General features: G+C 52.9%; 1 protein-coding gene across 8 annotated transcripts in view; it reads right to left on the bottom strand.

The window, feature by feature from the left end:
* The window catches only part of COQ8A (coenzyme Q8A), a 46,324-nt gene extending 40,730 nt beyond the window's left edge, over positions 1-5,594 (bottom strand). For 2 of the 8 annotated variants that reach the window (XM_037737770.1, XM_017526480.2), the window contains exon 1: positions 4,380-4,525. The gene's annotated coding sequence lies outside the window, so the exon portion shown is untranslated. Of the gene's footprint in view, positions 1-2,609; positions 2,631-3,876; positions 4,121-4,140; positions 4,274-4,379; positions 4,526-5,194 lie in introns of those variants that run through there. The other 6 variants (XM_017526479.2, XM_017526483.2, XM_037737772.1 and 3 more) reach the window with 6 other exon arrangements.
* Between the last annotated feature and the right edge of the window lie 210 nt (positions 5,595-5,804).

The raw sequence follows: 5,804 nt of genomic DNA, 5'->3' as shown, positions 1-5,804 counted from the left end.
ACACACATACATACACACACACACTCACAAATTCTCTCACACACACACACACACACACGGGACAACCAACTCCTCCAAGGACGCTGAGCTATCTAGGGCTCTTCAAGCCCCCACCACTGGCCCTCTCACATTAAAGGTCCCCTCTCTAGCAGACCTTTGATACTCCAGAACTGGGGGCAGGCAGATGGGCATGCCCACACATTCTTGGCCACGCCTCTCAGACCCTTCCTCTGCCTCTGTCCCATCTCCTTCACGCTGATCATCCTCCTCCTTCCTCCAACAGGACCTTGCCCCTGACCTATTTTTTTTTTTTTTTTTTTTTTGAGTTTCGCTCTTGTTACCCAGGCTGGAGTGCAATGGCACGATCTCGGCTCACCGCAACCTTTGCCTTCGATCTCCTTTTATTGCCCTCCCCTCCAGCCTACTCTCTAGTCTCCTGTACCATAGACTCTGCTTCTCCTCCAGCATCTAGACATGGCCATCTCCCAAGGACAGAGTGTATGCCCTCTTCCCTGCTCGCTTGACACACACTGTCTGCCCCCACACCCCAGCTGCCCCTCTGTGACACCTGAGGGCTCAAGCCAGTGGGTCTCCTCAGTTACCCCCGCCCCACAGTGTTTCCTGCTGGCCCCACACTCTTCCTGGAAGCCCTCCATCTTTCCTCCTCCCTGGTCTCACCTCCTCAGCTTCCTCCCTCAGCTCCTCTTCCTCCACCTACACCGAGGTCTGGGAGTTCCCAGGCTGTGCCTCCACGCTCCTGCCTCCCAGTCATCTGCACTGGCTCCTGCACTGCCAGAGCCCCTCCACAGGCTCTGCACTGATGCCTCCCCACCCTCAGGCCAGGCAGGACTTCTCAACCACAGAACTCAGTTCTAGAACAAACCGAGTTACACACACATACCGCATCACTGCTTCAAAGACCCGCAGGCAACTGGAAAGGGACACGGGGAAATTTCAGAGGGTGATGAAATTGTTCTCGACTTTGATTGTTGTGGGGTTATGCGACTCTGTGCATGTGTCAAACTGTGCAGAACTGCACACCTAGAAGGATGAATTTACTGTATGCAAATTATACCTTAACACAACAGGATGGAAAAAAGTCCCATAGGCTCCCATCATGTTTAAAACTAAGATGACCACCTTCTCCCAAACCAGCTCTTCCTCCATCATCCAGCTTCTCCCTTGGATTAGAAATCCCAGCCAAATATCCAGCCAGTTAGTCAGTCTAGAAATTCCACTTGCATATATTCCCTTGAATCCATGCCTTCAGTTCTATGTCCTCTTGGGGACTCAGGTCATCCTCACTTCTCACAAACCACCTCCGTGGGCTCCCCCCTCACACACATGCAACTCCAGAAAAAGCAAGACCCTTGAACTCCCTCACTCCCACCAGCTCTCCTTTCCACTGGCTCTCCCGAGTTCCTGGCTGTTGCTTAGTAGGAATGACAGAAGTATCTCCAGATGCCACTGTCAAATCAAGACAACTCTCTATCTAAATATTCCTGTCTAATTCTGCACACAGCTCTTGTTTCAACGGACAAAGATAATGACTCAGTGTCCATGGTACTTACTGGAAAATTATCCTGCCAAGTTTTGAGCTTCCCAATAATAGACTTCTTTAAAATTCTCTTTGAGAAAGGAGAAGTGACCTTCCTTCCTGATCCTTTTCTACAGGCAACGAAGGGTACCCAAAAGATTCCCTACTGACCATGGAGTGTTACAGGAAAATCCCAATACATCCCCACAGGATCAATTAAGATCAAGAAAGGGAAATTCATTGAATAGACTTGGATGGTTTTCCTTGCCCTGTGCAAGAAATCACTGTTTCTCAGCTTTTCTGCATGCCTATCGCGGTTTGGGACTTAGAAATTGGGGCATAAATTCTGTATTACACTGAAGGCAAAATTAAGACTTAGAAGTAAAGCACCTTTCCCTATACACACATAAAAATGTCTCTTTGGTGAGCAGGCTGACCAAAGGAGAAAAGAAAAGCTCACCAACTTTGACACTGATTCGTCAAACAACAAAAGAACTCCATAAATTATACCCATGTCCAAGCTGCACCCTCAGGCAGTATATGTAAAATACACATACATTTGTTTGAAATGCACCCACTCACTCCTTGCAGATGTGGGCCTGGCCCCTTCGCACATCACAAGACACGAGATGTCTGAGCAAAAAGTGAGGATGAATAAAGCATCTCCTTGCAGAACGACTTGCAGATAGTTGAGTTAGTCTTTGTGTCAGCACTCAGCTTGAACATGTTTGCTCTTTTAAAACTGGCCCATAGTTATTCATGTGCAAATCCCCTAGTCTTGCAGTGTCCCCAAAACACTACTAATCTTCCAGTTCCCCAGGACCCCTAACACAGCCAGTCAGTCACTGCCACACATCCAGCACGCACAGTACATGCCCATGGGTGTCTACCTCCTAACCTTCTGCTGGCAGGTTTTGCCTCCTAGGTGCACAGGTAGCCCAATCTACATGGCTTCTACCACTGGGTTAGGGCAGGAGGCACAACACGACCCTCTGCCTAAACCTCTCACCTACTCACGGGCAGGTCCCAGAGGGGCCATGGCAACATAGGAAAACTCTTTTTAGAGTCTTATCTCAGCGGTTCTCAACCAAGGGAGATGTTGCCCTCCAAGGGACATGTGGCAATGTCTGGAAACGTTTTTGATGGTCACAATGGCTAGAAGGGGCAGGGAGTGGTGCTAGTCTAAAACACAGAAGCCAGGGATACTCCTGCACATCCTACAATGCATAGGCCAGGTCCCCCCACGACAGAATTATGGGTCCAAAACGTCATTAGTCCACAGGCTAAAAAACTTTGTCTTAGATAACACGCTGGCTCTGAGGGAAGGGCCCAGACTGCCCGGTTTACTTTTCCTTTGAATCGCCCAACATTAGGCCCCAAATCATGACGATTCTGCATAGTCCGCACTATTTGCAAAGCTGAGCAAAACACTCAAAGTCATCGCCCGAGTTTTTTGTTTGTTTGGGTTTTTTAACATTGAATCTTGCTCTGTTGCCCCGGGGGGAGTGCGCTGGCGCCATCTTGGTTCACTGCAACCTCCGCCTCCCAGGTTCAAGCGATTCTCCCATCTCAGCCTCCGGAGTAGCTGGGATTATAGGCGCCCACCACCCCATGTAGCTAATTTTTGTATTTTTTTTTTTAGTAGAGATGGGGTTTCGCCATTTTGGCCAGGCTGGTCTCCAACTCCTGACCTAAGGTGATCTATTCGCCTCGGCCTCCCAAAGTGCAGGGATTACAGGCGTGAGTCACCGCGCCCAGCACCTGAGTCTTAAAAATGCTGCTCCTGTAGCTCCCCTTTTGTCTCTCCTCAGGTGAAAGGCTTTCCTTCGAAAGAAGAGTCACCGAAGAGCCCTCCTGCCAGGAAAACCCACCCATCCACAGCGTGACAACTGGCAGGCTGGCATCAATGCATGTTCAAATCCTTTGGCAATCAGGTAGGCCTGGCATGACGAGCTACCCAGTCATGTCACGTAGATAGATCCAAGGCCCAAGTGAACGTGCACCAGTTTTTCAACAGGCTGCAGGCCCGACTCAGGCTGGAAGACTGTACACAAGCCTTTCACCCTTCAGGAAGCTGAAATCTTGCACCCAGATGGGGAGTCCCAACACCCAAACCTGCCCCTGCAGCATTCCCCATCGCCCAAGGCGGGTTTGGCAGAGGGGCTGTTACCTCTGTGCAATGGCTAGGAATGAGCCTTGGAAAGGCTGGAGTTTAGGGGAGTAAGCCCAAACCACTCACAAGACCCCCAGTGTTTGGAGAAGAGGAAAGGCCAAAGAAAAGCAAAAGGAAAAAAGGATCAAAAAGGACCCCCTGTCCCAAGTCCACCCAAAATTCCCACCTGTGAAGCCCAACAGCTGGCTCCAGTCAAGAAAGTCAAGGTTCTGACCCAAACCTGCAGCCAGGGGCAGTTAGAGCCGCAAGACCCACAGTGCAAGGGGGTCTGGGAGTTAACAACAACATTATTAGAAAGCGAGGCAGGAAAGCTGTATTGGCAACCAAATGGCACGGGCAGCGGGCTAATCAACAGCGGGAAGGCGGTCGGGCAGGCAGCGGGCGTGTTCCAGGGACCCAAGGCTCTGCACGCGGCCCTCGTTTCCTCCCTGAAGCAGGACCGAGGGGCTGAGGTGGACACAGGGACGGGAGACGGCTGCAGAGGACCCACCCTGCACCTAAGGCGCGCCCACTGCGTCCGACCTGAAGCTTGCGGCCCGCAAAACTCTCCAGGGGAAGCCGTGCTGCCACATGAAGAGAATGCAAAGGCTCAGGTGGGTGTTGAGCCCAGCTCTGGCCGCAGCCAGACGGCGCCCCGGCACGCGGCGGGCCGGCGGGTAGCAGCCTTACCCGGCTGCAGGAAGCTGGGATCCGCGGTCACCTTCTGGCCGCCTTTGAGCGATTGCAGCTGCGCTGACGCCCACCACGCTCTCCGGATCTATTTACCAACTGGCTGGCGCCCGGGGAGGCCCAGCGCCCAAGCCCCGCCCCGCAGGGCGCTCCCATTGGCGGCGCCGCGGTCCGCCTGCCGAACGCCGCTGGGCACGTGGGAGCGTGCTCGGCCCGTGCTCCCGGTCTGTAGCCAATCGTGACTGAGGGCGGAGCAAGAGAAGCCAGTGGGAGGCTGTCTTAGCCGACAGGTCCCCTCCCTTTCTCCTCTTCCCTACCTCCCAGCCACCTTTCTTGCTAGTTAGCAAATCCTGGCAGGAGGCCTGGCTTTGGAGTTGGATGCCTGGCTTTGGAGTTGGTGGCCTGCGCGCATGCGCCCTAAGAACAGGCCCCTTTTATACTGTGAAGCGGTGTGCGCGACCGAAAAGCCACGCGTGTGCCTGTTGTTTCCATACGGGTGCTTGCTGGGCCTCCGCGCGGGTCTGGAAGGTCAGCCTGTGGACCGAGCAGACGCGTCTGCGGGGCGTGGAGGGTGCCGCAGCTTTAAGGACCGGGCGAGGGCTGCTGTTTGCTCCACTCTATGTAGCAAGAGCCCCTTTCCCAGTGTCCACAAAAAGCACTCTGAAGAGGGGAAGCGCTGCGAGCAAGGCCGATCGCACTTCCGCCTCAGGCGTCCGGTCCCTTCGGGCTAATGATGCTTGTTTTGTGTGGCGCCATCCTCAAATCAGGAAGCCTCTGCCACCTGCGCCCCGAGGATAGAAAGATAGGGCCCTCACCTGAGTCGCTGTCCGCCTGCCAGTCTTGTCGGCCTGCAGGTGCCTGCAGTCGCTGACCGCCGGGGTTTTCGGGGGCGCGCAGGCAACACGGGACGGAGCTCGGGTCCAGCCGTCGGCGGCCCGCGGAGCAGTCCTGGGAGGCACCGCCACAGCATGCAGATTTGCCGGGTCACTCCCTCCCTAACGAGAAAAGAAACGTATGAGCCAAGGTCGGCCAGACAGTTTCCACTCAAGTGACCCCTAAACACTGGTCTGCAGCTATGTTAGTCGTTCTTGTGGAAAAGTGAGAAAAATTTAGTAAGTTTTTCATAAAATGAAATATTCAAGCCAAAGGATTGTTCCTTATTCTGAGCCTCACCCCTCCCCCGCCAATTTTTTTTTTTTTCTTTTTTGGTATTGTGAAACGAAAATTTACTATGCCAAAAGGAAAAAAATTAAGCTGAAGGCTGAGTCATGCAAGCAATGTTCCTAAGCAGGTAGCTACAGATTCAAGTATCTCCATTTTATGTTCACCTTATCTTGTGTGAAGTGCCGATTTACTGAGCGCTGGACAAATACGTATTGGCTGTTTCCCTACCTGCTCCTTTTATCACAACATGTGGATTCTGTA

Source organism: Cebus imitator, unplaced genomic scaffold, assembly GCF_001604975.1.
Source record: "Cebus imitator isolate Cc_AM_T3 unplaced genomic scaffold, Cebus_imitator-1.0 Scaffold42, whole genome shotgun sequence".
Lineage (NCBI taxonomy): Eukaryota > Metazoa > Chordata > Mammalia > Primates > Cebidae > Cebus > Cebus imitator.
Note: the sequence above shows the minus strand (reverse complement) of the source record. Positions and strands in the feature narration are given on the sequence as shown.